Source organism: Peromyscus eremicus, chromosome 6 (assembly GCF_949786415.1).
Source record: "Peromyscus eremicus chromosome 6, PerEre_H2_v1, whole genome shotgun sequence".
NCBI lineage: Eukaryota > Metazoa > Chordata > Mammalia > Rodentia > Cricetidae > Peromyscus > Peromyscus eremicus.
The window spans coordinates 114,068,628-114,084,684 of record NC_081421.1 but is presented as its reverse complement, the minus strand read 5'-3'; positions in this window follow the sequence as shown (position 1 = coordinate 114,084,684).

Here is a 16,057-nt window from a genome sequence, read left to right as displayed (position 1 = left end):
CCTCCCTGGCTACTGGCCAATCAGTGTTTTATTTATCAATCAATCAGAGCAACACATTCACAGCATACAGAAAGACATCCCTAGCAGAGTGGGTCTGAGATCTTGTCTCCACCTTCCTAGTGCTGGGATTAAAGGCATGATCCTCCCCTAGTGCTGGGATTAAAGGTGTGAGCTATCATTGCTTGGCTCTGTATCTCTTTTAGACTGAATCAAGCTTGTGTAGCCCAGGGTGGCCTTGAACTCATGATCTTCTTGCTTCCTCCTCCCAAGTGCTGGGATTAAAGGTGTGTGTCACCACAGCCTGGCCTCTATGTTTAACTAGTGGCTACCTCTGTCCTCTGATCTCCAGGCAAGGTTTATTTGTCAGAACACAAACAAAATATCAAACAGTCAAAACCTGTGGGAATAAGGAGAGAAAAGACCCCAGTTTGCCTGGGATCATCCCAGTTTAATACCTCTTTCACTCTCAGAGTACCTTAGTTTGGACAAGAAATTATCCTTGATTCTCAGTTTCTCATAAATGAGAACTAGTGTTAAATAGAGGAATAGCAGGTTGTTTCAGAACTAAACAAGATATCACATAGGTTTAATAGGACACTGCAGAATAATATGTATTGCTCACTAATAGTACTGGTTAATATCTTTTAAAAGAAGGATGGCTAGAGAAAGAAATGAAAACTTATTGTACCCTCTCCCACCTGGTCTCTCTGCTACCTGCTATAACTCTAGCAGTAACCATCATCCTACACTGGATACTTACTATGTCCCTGATGCTGAAAGAGGCAGGTTACAAGTAATATACATGCCCTTCATATCTCTGACCAGTGACTATAAATCAATAACACTCTTAACCCCCAGTTCATTTTCTCTCTCAACTAGCTTCTGCGGAAAAGAAAATTCTGGAATGTGGGAATGTAGCCAGCTATTCATTTCAGAGTCACTAAACGTTGTACAATAGGTTAAGAGATTCTCCAAATGCTTCTCAACAGCAAACAGCTGTATCTAGACTTCATATAACCATGAGACACAATTTCTATCACCTATTGAGATGATTCATTAACTTATATGACTAAAATTACTATAACTCAATTTTTTACCCTATTTTTCAGATGTACAAATTTGAGGTCTAGGAAAATTAAGTAACTTTCTTAAAAAATCACTCATTAAGGGAGAAATAGATCCCACACAGCTGTCTAGCTCCAAAACTTCTCTCAAGTTCACCTTATATTGTAGCTCAGTAGTAAAATACTGACCTCCTGTGCTTCAGGACCTAAATTCAATACCCAAGACTAAGACCAAATTAAGAACAAACAAACAAAACTGAAATCTCTTGCAGAGGGAAACATTGCTTACCTTATTGTGGTCATTGTTCTTAAAATGTTATTAAGGATGTGTACATGGAACTGAAGTCTGGCCTGTCAGTGCAAAGCTTTAGAGTGGGAAAGGGTAGGTTGTCATAGAATGTGAGGAGAGAGGCAGGGACACCAATAGATCAAGTCCTGAGGTGGAGAGAAAGTAGAGAACCAAAGGATAGCAGAGTCCAACCAAGATCTTTAACTGTGAGCAGCAGAACTAAAACAGGAACATAGCATGTTTGGAGATTGGGGAGTAGAAACATTTGGACATTGGGCTGTGAAAAAGAGGCCCAGAAAGTGGGAATTCTTAGACAGCTAATAGTTTGGAATAGTCTAAATTGAGAGGGTAAAGAGGAGAGAGTAGGAGATTAATTTTTCTTTTTTACTTTGCTGACAGGAAAGGCCCAGCCTTCTCCATTTTCAACTAAGAGAAACTATGTTTTAGGTTCAATTCATGGGCAGAAACACTAATGTCTTCCCATTATCCATTGATGGGTACTTTATACTCATTTTACTGTTGCTTAATAAATAAATTAGAACATAGCTAAACTTGTTCACCAGCCAGTCATTAGTGCAGTTAGATCTACTGTTGGAAAACTGAAGGGCTATTGACTCTACTCAGTTTAATGAAGGAAAATGAGTCACAGGAGATCTGGGCAGGAATGACTCATAGCCTCACCAGCAGACGCCTCTCCACTGTAAACTTCTTTCTATCACTCGTAGTCAGCAAGAAGCTAAAAGAATGTTGATGCTTCTTTGCTGGATGTCCTTAGTTTAGACAGACTGAGATTGAGAAGAACAGGAAGTCAACCTTTCCCAGGTAAGGGACCAGCTACATAAAAAGCTAGTAGGCAGGCATGAGTCTTGTAGACACTGAATGAGGCCTTGTTCTGGAAGGAGTCAAGAAGCCATCTTTTAAGACTGAGGAATTTCATGAGTACAAAGACCTTTCTGATATTATAGGGATCAAAAGGGAAAGTTCCCAAGCTCAGAACAGCATCTGTTAGATGATGTCACCAGATACCCATAATGATACCCTATTGCTCTCAAATGGTTTCCTGGTTTCTTGATAGAATAGTTATTGTTTCCCAAAAGACTGCCAGTTTCTGAGTAGACACACTGGGACTAAAGATGTATGCATTACTAATGTGTATATTAAGGAAATGTATCACTTTTCAAAAGAAGTTGTATCAAGTGTGCAAACAAGGATCAGTTTCAGGCATTGATGGACTCAGCAACAGACTTACAAGCTGTGGAAGTGGGGGGGCAGACTCTCTAATGAAGAAAGATGATGGTTTCAAGCATAATCCGTGACTGCATTCCAAATATTCGATTTTTCAGGATTTATTTTATTTTTAATTATATGTGTAATATGTGTAGGGGGGCATTCTGTACATGTGAATGCAGGTACCTCTGGAGTCTGGAAGAGGGCCTTGAATCTGGAGTTGTGAGCTTACATCAGGCAGCTGTAAGCTACCTGACATGAGTGCTAAGAACTGAACTCATGTCCTCTGCAAAAGAAATACATGCTGTTAACCACTGAGCCGTCTCTTCAGTCCCTATTTTATCTGCTAAAGATTCATTTATTTGGTGTGTGTGTGTGTGTGTGTGTGTGTGTGTGTGTGTGTTGTGTCTGTGAAGGTGTTTGTGATGCCAAGAGAGAGTGTCAAATCCCTTGGGCCTGGAGCTCCAGACATTTGTGAGCTGCCTGAAATGGGTGCTCTGAACTCCAGTTCTCTGATAGAGCAGTGCATGCTCTTACCCACTGAGCCATCTTCCCAGCCCCCAAAAGGGATTCATTTCAGTGACTCGGCTAATATAATTGTAGAAGTTTAGCTAGCACAAAATCTGTTGAGATAGGCTGGTGGTTCAGAAACTTGGGGAAGAGTTAACAGTTTGAGTGCAAAGGACATCTTCAGCTGAATCACTTCCTTGCTGGGAGGTTTTTTCTATCAAGAATGGATGAAATCCACCCATATTACCCAAGATTGTCTAGTTTACTCTGTGTAATATAGATGCCATACAACAAATACTTCACCAAAAAAATCCAGAATATTTGATTATATACTGGGACACTGTGGTTCTGACAAGCTGACACATAAGATTAATATTTCCTAAGTATGTGATGTCCTCACTGTGGTGGAAACTTATATGATTGGTGTTTGATGAGTATTTATAGAATGAGTTCAATTTACTAAAGTTTGGATAAGGCATATTGTGGAGTTTAGGTATATCCTTGAGGCACTGGGAAGTGACTAGAGGATGGTAAGCCATAGTCATGCTGCATTCTCTGGAATTCTCTGGCTACAATGCAAAAAAAGAGAGCAGAGCTGGAAGACAGGCAGGACAAGAGGCAGGTGGCAAGAGGAAGTCAATGATCATTCCAATAATCCAAACAAGAAAAGAAAGCACGTGAGACCACCATAGGAATGATGGGACTGTGACTGCCACATATTTAGAAAACATAGTTAACATATTGATTTATTTGTTGGATTAACAACCTGAAATGTTAAGAAGGCAGTTCAATAAATGGAGTGGATGCATCATAGTTGTTTTAATGTATGAAAGCTCTATGTCACCTTCTCAGTCGTATACTGATAAAAAATAAAGGCAGCTTCGACATTAACAACCATCCTCTTCACAAAGAACCTTCTCGGCTGAGATTAGCAGTGGTGAGACATACAACTGTCAAAGTGCAGAGAATAAGTAAGAATGCAGTGCTCAGTCATAAACAGGGCGTACATATCACCCTCCACCCCCTCGAGGCTCCAGAAACATTGCAGACTAAGAAGCAGAAAGACTGTGAGAGCCATAGGTCAGGGAGGACCTTAACAAAACAGTGTCTCTGGACATGACAGGACCACTGCACTAATGAACTCGTAGCTGCTCTGGTTGTTGCACAAGACTGCAACATAAGATCCAGCTGGACAACACTCCAACATATAGGAGAGAGGTGCTCACGTGTTCCCGCCCCAGCTGAGGAACTACTGACCACTGATGGCTTTGGGGGAAGGGAGAGCCAGCCATGCTCCAGTGGATGGCCCCACGTCATGAGTATATGGGCAACATGAATTGAATTTAGTATGTTTAAAAGAAAAACAGGGCATGAAGATAGGAGAGGGTGGGGTGAATCTGGGAGGAGTTGGAAGAGTGGAAGTGAATATGAGCAACATATGTTGTATGCATGTGAAAAAATGATAATGTATACATTTTAAAAAGCAAACCAGAAAGAGAGAAGGAAGGCAGGAGCTGACAACCTCAGTGTTGCTGGTGATTGTATCGAACATTCTTTTTCATGTTGCCAGTGTGAAAGAACAGATAGGAATCTACTGTTGCTTCTACCGGTCCCTATTTCTGCATCTCTCCTGTTGAGTTAACATCTTACGAATCTGAGTAATATGTCATATATCAGGACAAAGTACTTTGACAATTTCTCAAATAAAGAGAAGCTGAATTACTCAGATACTGAAAGAGAAAGTCTGTCTGACCGTGTCTTCATTGTATAATCACCTAAGGTATTTTTTTTGGGGGGAGGGGGTCGAGACAGGGTTTCTCTGTGTGGTTTTGGTGCCTATGCTGGATCTCACTTTGTAGATGAGGCTGGCCTCAATCTCCAATCTCAATCTCCCTGGAGGCTGGGAGTTAGTGACATAGAGACTGAATACAGCCAAGAGTTTGAAGTAACTTGTGATTTCATACTTATTTATGGAATAATATGGATAATGCCTTTCAATATTTGTCTCCCCTACCAGATGGCAAACTCCATCAAGGAAAGGATCACATGTTTGTTTCTTTAAATTTTCATCAAGATAGAATCCATATAACATTAATACATGCATAATTCAGTAGCATCCTTACAATCAGTTTCATAGAACCATCACATTGGTCTAGCTTAAAAAAAAACATTTTAATTACCCCAAAGAAAGTCTCGTACCTATTAGCCAGTCACCACTATTCACTGCCCTCCCCTCAGCTCCCAGCCACAATTATTATATTCTGTTTTGCATGCTCTATAGAAATACAGTTTTTTGAGATGTGTTTTTTAATAAATGCATTTATTTATTTATTTATTTGTTTGTTTGTTTGTTTGTTTATTTGTTTATTTGACAGCCAGGCCACAGTTTCCCCTTCCTCCTCTCCTCCCAGTCTCTTCCCCCACCCCATCCCTTCTGTTCTCAACCCTAATCGACTCCTCCTCCATTTCTGTTTAGAAAAGAGTGGGTTTCCCATGAGTACCAACAAAACATGGCATATCAAGTTGAAGTAAGACTAAGCACCTCCTCATGTATTAAGGTTGTATAAGGTCAACCTCATGTTGACACAGTATGAGGAGTAGGGTCCCAAAAGCACATAAAGGAGTCAAAGACATGCCCTGTTACCACTGTTAGGAGTCCCATAAAAGGACAAACCTACACATCTGTAACATTTATGAAGAGTGCCTGGGTCAGTCCCATGAAGGCTCCCTGGTTGTTGGCAGTTTCTGTGATCCCATAGTAGCCCAGGTTAGTTGATTCTGTGAGTTTTCTTGTGGTGTCCTTGACCCTTCTGGCTCCTATAATCCTTTCTCCTCCTCTTCTGCAGTATTTCTGGAATTTGGCCTAATGTTGGGCTGTGGGTCTGCATCTGTTTCCATCAGTTGCTGAATGACATCTCTCTGATGACAATTGGCCTAGGCTCCAATCTGATCACAGGAGATGGCCAGTTCAGGCAACATATCCACTATTGCTACGAGTCTTAGCTGGGTTCATCCTTGTAGTATACTGGGAGATTCCTTTGTGTCGGGTTTTTACCTGAGCCCTAAATACACCCCCTTTTCCAGCAGTCTTTCAGTAATCTCCACCGCTGCACACCCCAACCTGATCGCTCATGTTTCCATCCCTACCCACCCTCAGTCCACTAATGAAATCTCTTCTATTTCCCCTTCTCAGGGAGATCTGGGCATCCCCTTATGAACCCTCCTTGTTGACTAATCTCTGGTCTGTGGATTGTAGTATAGTTATCCTTTATTTTACACCTAATACCCACTTATGAGTGAGTGCATACCATGTCTGTCTTTCTCAATTGGGGTTACCTCACTCAGGATTATTTTTTCTAGTCCCATCCATTTGCCTTCAAATTTTCTGGTGTCCTTGTTTTTAACAGCTGAGTAATACTCGGTTATGTAAATGTACATTTTCTTTATCTACTCCTTGAATGATCAACATCTAGGTTGTTTCCAGGTTGATAGAAGAGAAAGAGGGAAATAATCTCGAACACACTGGCAGAGGAGACAACTTCCTGAACAGAACACCAATAGCATGGACACCAAGATCAACAATAAATGGGACCTCATGAAATTGAAAAGCTTCTGTAAAGCAAAAGGCATCATCAATAGGACAAGACAAAATGACAGCCTACAGAATGGGAAAAGAGCTTCAATAACCCTACATCTGACAGAGAACTGACTTCCAAAATAGATAAAGAACTCAAGAAACTAGACATCAACAAACCAAATAGTCTAATTAAAACCGGGATACAGATCTAAACAGAGAATTCTCAACAGAAGAATCTCAAATGGCTGTGGTAATATTGTGTTCCCCAAAATATTGTGCACCCTAATAAACTTATCTGGGGTCAGAGAACAGAACAGCCACTAGACATAGAGGCCAGAAAATGGTGGCGCACACACACCTTTAATCCTATCACTTGGGAGGCAGAGATCCATCTGGATCTCTGTGAGTTTAAAGCCACACTGGAAACAGCCAGGCATAGTGACTCATGCTTTTAACCCCAGGAAGTGAGCCTTTAATCCCAGGATATGATGGCAGGAGCAGAAAGGTATATAAGGCATGAGGACCAGGAACTAAAGCTGGTTAAGCTTTTAGGCTTTTGAGCAACAGTTCAGCTGAGATTCATTCTGGATAAGGACTCAGAGGCTTCCAGTCTGAGGAAACAGGATCAGCTGAGGAATTGATGAGGTGAGGAAGCTGTGGCTTGTTCTACTTCTCTGATCTTCCAGCGTTGACCCCAATACCTGGCTCCAGGTTTGTTTTTTATTAATAAGACCTTCTAATAATTCATGCTACAAATGGCAGAGAAACACATAAGGAGATATTCGACATCCTTAGCCATTAGGGGAATGCAAATCAAAACAACCCTGAGATACCATCTTATACCTGTCAGAATGGCTAAGATCAAAACCACCAGTTACAGCTCATGCTGGAGAGGATGCAGAGCAAGGAGAACACTCCTCCATTGCTGGTGGGAGTGCAAACTTGTACAACCACTTTGAAAATCAGTGTGGTAGTTCCTCAAAAAAACTGGGAATCAGCTTATCAGAAGACCCAGCTATACCACTCTTGGGCATATACCTAAGGGATGTTCAATCATACAAGGACACTTGTTCAACTATGTTCAAAGCAGCTTTATTTGAGATGTGTTATTTCTTATCTTTGATCCATCCTCCCCAATAAGTTTTTTAGGTTTATACATATTAAAGCACACACCAGTGTAAACTACTTTGTGACTGAATTCCATTAATGTCAAGCACATGTTGTTACCTGCTCATCAGTTCATAGACATTTAGGTTAGTGTCACTTTTTAGCTGCTGTGAACAGACCTTGGATAAACATTTATGAATCCTTGACTTCTGGGAAACATAGTACTTCTGTGTTTAATATTTTCAGGAAGAATGAAGTTGTTTTCATAGTAGTGTTACCATTCTACAAACCTACCAATACTGCAGAAGGTTCTGACTTTGCCACACCATCACCAACACTTTCTGTTTTTGTTTTTGTTTTCTAATTACAGGCATCCTTGTACATATGAGGTGGTAGCTCATTGAGTCTTATATTTGTACCCCATTAATGAATTATGTCTCCTATCTTTTCACATGCTTGGTGGACAATTACATACCTTCTTAAAAATATCTAGAAAAATGTTTTTTTTTGGAGGGGGGTATCTTTTTGTTATTGAATTGTTAGATTTCTTTATATTTGTACTCATACATTCTTTTTTTTTCCCTTTGGTTTTTCGAGACAGGGTTTCTCTGTGTAGCTTTGCGCCTTTCCTGGAACTCACTTGGTAGCCCAGGCTGGCCTCGAACTCACAGAGATCCGCCTGGCTCTGCCTCCCGAGTGCTGGGATTAAAGGCGTGCGCCACCACCGCCCGGCATACTCATACATTCTTAATTGTCAGCTTCATTGTATATGGAATCAACTAAGAGACACATCTCTAGGTGGACCTGTCTGAGTATTTCCTGGAAGGATTAGTTGAGATGGCAAAAGTCTCCCTCGAAGTGAGCAGCAGTAACCTAGATGAGATCCAAGAGAGAAGCAGGACTTCTTGTTTTCCCACATTTACTTCTTGCTGGTCGAAGTATCCAAACAGTGAGCATTACCCACTGTGGGGTCTGAATAAGAATGCCCTCCCATAGGCTCATGTATTTGAATGCTTTGGCATCAGGAAGTGGCAGTACTTGGGAGGGATTGGGAGATATGGCCTTGTTGGAGGCAGTGTGTCACTGGGGGTGGGCTTTGAAGTTTCAAAAGCCCAAGCCAGGCCCAGTGTTGCTCTTTCTGCTGCCTGTGGATATGAATGTAGAACTCTTCAGCTACTTCTCCAGGACCATGTCCCTGCCATTATTGATAATGGACTAAACTTCTAAAACTGTAAGCAAGTCCCAGTTAAATACTTTCTTTTATGAGAGTTGCAATGGTCATGGTATCTCTTCACAGTAACAGAACATTGACTAAGATATCCACCATGAATACTGCAGAGTATAGTGGGTTTTGTCATCCACACCTCTGAGGAACTTCCGAAGGATGAGACAATGTTACCTGCCTACAGGAAAGAAACAACTCTCAAACTGAGACACAAAAGCATGCTGCCACTATTAACACATATAGTAGCACAAACTAAACACCAACTGCAAATGTTTTGGTCTGGCAGGGCAAGGCAGCAGAAGAAATATTGGAATGAGAAATGTTTAAATACTCAAAAAAATGACAAAGACCACATATACACTGAACTTTTAGTGGATGATAAATATGAGGCTTTGCTTCAGAAATTTGCTGACAACTTTGTTTCATGGGGATAAGAGTTCCAAGGTTCATCACAAGGCCACTTGCATGTCACATTGACAGAGTTTTCTGTTGACCATTTTAAAAAGTGAAAGGGCTTAGTTACCACCACTCTTTAGTTTCCTAATCGTTTCGGCATTTATTTGGGGAAATCGTGGAAAGGGGTTTTCATTTTCTTTAGCTCTAGAATAAGATACAGTCAGGGAATTGAATAACAAATGATCTTATGTTTTCTCCAGTGTAGAGTCACTGCTCAAACACTGCAGATCTGCAAACTCAATTCAGGTCTGTTTTCTCCCCAAAGTGAATAACCATACTCAGAAATATGGTCCCTTCTGATGTTTCATTATGTGTCTTTCACGAGTATTTACTTTTAAGGCAATTATAGTAAATAGTATGAGGTAGCAATACGCTATTTTCACCCGACCCTCCTTCCCCTTATTTTAGTAACACCCTTATAGGTCATTCTCCCATTGCTGAAAGAAAATGTTTCCATCCTGCTTTCGAGCACATTATTTTTATATATTTGCCATGTTGCTTACAAGCAGTGCAGCACCAGTGAAAGGTTTGTGAACCATTCAGTAAGTGGTTCCTGCTTGAATGAATTACCCAGCTTTCATGAAGAGGCATGCAGAAGCAAAGCAGGCAGAAAAATAATGACTACATTTGTACCGTGGCACTCTCTCCAGCTATGAGTCCTCACAACCATCCAATTTCCCCACGAGGAAAGACAAGATTGCACTGTCATTAGAATAGGTAATCATTAGATTTATCTTTTATATAATTTGTAGATTCTTCAACTATTCTATGTAGCCTCATTATTGCCAAGAGTCCTCTTTAACTGAGATGATAAGTAAATAAAGTAGAAATTACACACCAACAAAAATGTGGAATGCGTTGTTTTAGTGTATGTCTGAGAGTTCCCTTCAGCAAACCTAATCTGCACAGCAGTTACCATTATTTCTACCTCAATGAGCTTCCCCTAATTGCTGTGTTATTGCTTGTGAAGAAAATATTTTATTAAAGTCCACAAACTCATGACTTGTTGCATATCTATTGGCAAATCCCTTTCATTCCATCAACTTTTAATCAGTTTCAAACACAGGATCTGCTGGAGGATCGCCTCCACCTTGGATGTTTGATAATGTACCCTCATAACAGTCAAGATACATTCATAATTTATTCAAAGACCTGAAGATTTCATTATAACCAAATCTACTTAATTCTCCATGAATCCACTCAAGATGATTTTGGTGGTTATTTTGTAATGAACAACAATTAGAAACTCCAAGGACTCAGAACCCACTTTTAGCTGTTAATGTTTTAAGCTCTGCAGTTGGTCGGCTGCCAGATAATGATCCACTAAACATTAAAATTTTGTATTAATATTATCTTCACAAATGCAATACTGCTCAGCCAAAAATGAGATTTTCTTAGATTTCATCCTGCATTAGGTAGTTGCTAAAATGTCTTTGATTAGTTAGATTTCTGAAGCTGAAATATTGAACTCTGACATGGGGATTTTAAGACTCATGACCTTGGTTTTCCTTTTCCTATGGGATGCTTGAAAGTAGGCCAAACACACTTATTGGCTGTTGGTCAATGTGAAACAAAAATAGCTTCATGTCCTCTAAATTAATTTAAGAAGGGGGATAAATTTGAAATACATAATGAATTCTGTTAATGAATATACCTTCCTTAATGACTGAAAAATATATGGGTCAAGGACCACACTTAAGTATCAATCAACAACATATATAGAAAATTAGTATATTTACATAGAGATTTGGAAACCCACCAATAGTCAGTAGATTTCTTCCAGTCTACCTTATTGCAATAAGTATAGTCATGAACCATATGAGGATATTTGGTCAACAACCAACAACTATTTAGATGAAGGCATTTCATTGTAACAAAAAGCTCAGAGATGTTGTAGCAATCTTAGTTTATAAAAATGCACTTGAAATATTTACTCAGTGATGAAATCAATTAACAATGTGCTTCTCAGAAGTCACCAGTTATCATTAAGCAATACATGTCAGTATTTCCTTGTACCACTTGACTAAGAGTGGTAACTTCTGAGTGTCAGGTCCCTGAGGTCACCAAAGTGACCCACACAAACTCAAATAAGCTTAAAATGTTACTAATAATTAAAAATATAACTAACTTATATTTCTTTGGACCAAATATCCTATCTACTTTTTGGAAGATTATAGATGGGGTAGTAGAAATTTAGGTTGTACTGACCTGGCTAACTATGCTAGCTAGGTATACATAGGTGGTACAGTCACACATTTTCCCTAATTCATCTAGTACAGTTGTCCCCACCTTGTCCTAAAGACTTTAAAACTTTAAATCCACACTATTATCTATAAGGCTCCAGGTGAGTCTGGTTTGAGAATGACTAATGTAGACACACCTTTCTCCATGCCATTCCTAGCCAACCCCAATGCCACAAAACTGACTGGTTTCTTCTACAATTCTGGATTCTTTAAAATACCACTATACTGTTGAGGGGAAGCATCACCTCAGGCCAGAAAAACAAAGGCAGACACTATTCAGTACCTTGAAGTTGACCTTTGATTTGCTATTTGGTCTTCAGCTTTTCCCAAATGTCACAGAAATAGACAAACATAAGAACTCTGTCTTTGAACATGGAGCTTGCTTGGTAGAGTTCTTGCCTAGCATGTGCAAAGCCCTAGGTTGAACCATTAGCCCTGTATAAACTGGGTGTGGTAGTGCATGGATGTAATCCAGGCAACTGAAAGTGGATGTAACAGGATCAAGAGTTCAAGGTCATCTTTGACTACACACAAGCTTAAGGCCAGTCTGGGCTACATGAGACCTTGTCTGAAGAAAATAAAGAAAAATAATAAAATAAATTTTTGTTACTAAAAAGTTACCATTTATTAAAGGTTTGTATTATTTTGGACACTAGAATAAGATATCTAATTATTATAACAACTATGAAGAACAAATTTTAATCCACGTTTTTATTATAAAGGAATTGCATCTCAAAATGTTAGAGTACATCATATCATATGAACATCATATGCATCATATAAACAAACTGAAAGACAAAAATCAAATGATGATCTCATTAGATGCAGAAAAGGCCTTTGACAAAATCCAGCACACTTCATCATGAAAGTTCTGGAGAAATTAGGAATACAAGAGGTATACCTCAACATAATAAAGGCAGGTTACAGCAAGTCCATAGCCAACATCACCTTAAATGGAAAAAAATTCAAAGCAATTCCACTAAAATCTGGAACAAGACAAGGTTGTCCACTCTCCATACCTATTCAATATAGTGCTTGAAGTCTTAGCTAGAGCAGTAAGACAACTGAAGGAAATCAAGGGATTACAAGTTGGAAAGAAAGATGTCAAGGTGTCTTTGTTTGCAGATGATATGATAGTATACATAAATGATCCTACCCACCAAGAAACTTTTACAGTTGATAAACACTTTCATAAAGTAGCTGAATACAAAATTAACTCACAAAAATCAGTAGTCTTCTTATATACAAACGACAAATGGACTGAGAAAGAAATTAGGGAAACAACCTTCACAATAGCCTCAAACAACACAGAATATCTTGGGGTAGCTCTAACTAAGCAAATCATATATTTATATGATAAAAACTTTAAGACACTGAAGAGAGAAATTGAGGAAGATATCAGAAGATGGAAAGATCCTCCATGCTCATAGATTAGTAAGATTACTATAGTGAAAACAACCATCCTACCAAAAGCAATCTACAGATTCAAAGCAATCAAAATCACAACGTAATTCTTCACAGATCTTGAAAGAACAATTCTCAATTTCATATGGAAAAAAAACAAAAAACAATAAAGAACTGCTGGAGGTCCCACCATTCCTGATTTCAAGTTGTACTACAGAGCTATAGTAATAAAATCCTCATGGTATTGGCACAAAAACAGACATGTCAATCAATGGAATGAAGCTGAAGACCCAGACATAAATCTACACACATATGGACACCTGATTTTTGATAAAGAATCCAGAAATCCACACTGGTGAAAAAAGATAAATGGTTCTGGTCAAATTGGATCTCTGCATGTATAAGAACCAAATGGATCCATATTTATCACCCTGCATAAAACTTAACCTCAAGTAGATCAAAGACCTCAACATAAAACCAGATACACTGAACGTGATAAAACAGAACGTGGGGAATATCTTTGAATTTACAGATACAGGCAAAGACTTTCTAAATAGAACACTGTTAGCACAGAAACTAAAGTAGACAATTAGTTAATGGGACTTTTTCTTTTCTTTTAGGTTATTTTTTATTTTTATTTTATTTTATTATTGTTTTCTTCTCTCTTTTTACCCTACAGGTCCTTTGCTTATATTGTGGCTTCCAGTTTAGTATTTTTATAGGATTCCTGAGTGTGTAAATGAGTGGGTCTCTGCATCTATATGTTCCTTGTGTCCTTAGATGGGTCCTTTTCCTTCTGTTTGTTTACTTTGTTCTATTCAAATGTGTCAGTTTTTGCGTTGTCTTATCATATTATGTTATATTATACTTTGTTATTACCCCTTAGAAGCCTGCTTGTTTTCTAATAAGAGACAGAAAGGGGGTGAATCTGGAGGCGGGGGAGGTGGAGGGGGACTGGAAAGAGTAGAGGGAGAAACCATAATCAGAATGTATTTTGTAAGAAAAAAAATCTATTTTCAATAAAAGGAAAAAAATGAAATGGAAAACTAAAAGAAAAAAACAAGCATGGAAATTTATATTTTCCTTTACCAGATTCTTGTTTTTTGATTATCCAAATGCATACATAAAAAGGATTCATTTAATCTAGCCAAAAAATTGTTGTTAAAGTTTGATACCACTGAATGAAGTTTCAACAGTTAGCACAGACTCATTCTTTCATTGTCCAAAATAAGAATGAAAATTTAAAGCCACTCAGGATCTGCAAAGCTGTTTTCAGAAATCATAAAGTGCTTAATTCTGCAAAGCCTGTTTCATAATATGCATACATTATTTAGGAAAGAGTTATATATAACTCTATCCAATTTAATATTTTAATATTATGATTCTTTAAAATAAAAATTTTAAAGTAAAAGAAATAACTCTGCCCCCGATTTCCCACAAAAAAGAATACTAAAGATGTAGTTTTTATCAATCAAGCTAGAGTTAAGGAGGGATCTGTAATTAGTTTCCCTAGGTCCCAAGTCTGGTTCAAACATGTGCCAATGGGATGATGCCCTGAAATATTTGGCCTCAGTTTCCCTGTCTGTAGTGGAAAGAATATAATCATTGTTCCTACCTTCTGGACTTCTTAGAACAATTAAATGTATTGTTATGTCTAAGGCTCATTAAGATAATACTTAGCAAGTAAGAACTTAATAAGTGGAAGTTATTCATCCAATCAGCAGACACTGACTGACTATCTATCATGATCTATTTTTTTGTAAGACAGGATCTCATTAAACTGTATCCAAAGCTGGCCTCTGACTCACTGTATGTTTCAAGCTAGCTTCAAACTCACAGAGGTCCTCCTGCCTCAGTCTTCCAAGTGACTTAATTATAGTCCAACCTGATTGATTCCTTGTTGTTTCTACACAGATGCATGCGTCTGGACTACTCCAGTCCAGCCTGCCCTGTGGACACATGAACTGGGACTCTACTTTGGAGAGAGAGACAGTATTTTATCAGAGCCAGAAAGCATGTCGGCATACATTTACATTGAGTAAAATACCAATTCCACCTAGCTCCAATGTGAAATGCTTCTTTCGTGTCCATGGGAGATCAACCATATAAGGCATAATAACTTCCTTCAGCACTCATTGCCTGTCCCACACTAGTTTCTCCCAGCAGGAATGGTTGGCAGCTCTCCGTGCACTAAGTAGAAAGCCACACTCTGTCAAAGCATCAAGCATTAATGAAATAAACAAAAACTTTTCTTACCTGAGGCAGGTGTCAAAGCCTGCTACTCTAAGTGCCCCCACTGGACACAATTTAGACTAGCTTTCAAATGTGAAAAAGAATCAAGTTCTCCTAAGTGCAATTAAAACTAAGCCACACATCCAATCTATTGATACGATGGAGCCATTTTGTTTCCAAGGCTCTTAAGGGTTGTTCCTAAGAATATCACATAATTTGATATTATTGTTTTATGCTAATATATGACAAGGAATTCCAAACAGTCATGAGCCTCCTAGACTTTTTTAGTAATCTTGAATCAATAGAATTTCTCCAAAGAGCAGAGTAGTTACCGTTCCATTATAGTGCTATAGGATTTAATTTAAATGATTAAATATACTGTTTTAATAAGATGTATTTCCATGTTAAAAATAATTTATATCCCCCTCTGATCCATAGCTGCCTTTTTCTATGTAGGAATAAAAGCCTAATTCCCAGCCATGACAATTATTTTGCTGTTTCTTTTGACTTTAGGAATGTATTAGAGACATTTGGTTCCATTTTGTTATTCAAGGCAATTTGAAAAGGCCCCTGCTCACAAATATCTGCAGTCCTACCATACATCAATCTATCCTATGGGCTAACTTCCACAGCCAAATGAATAAGGTGTTACTAAGAAACTTGCCAAGATGGCAGCCATAGCCTGAGACCATCTCCAGCAAACCATAAAGTGTGGGCATTCTG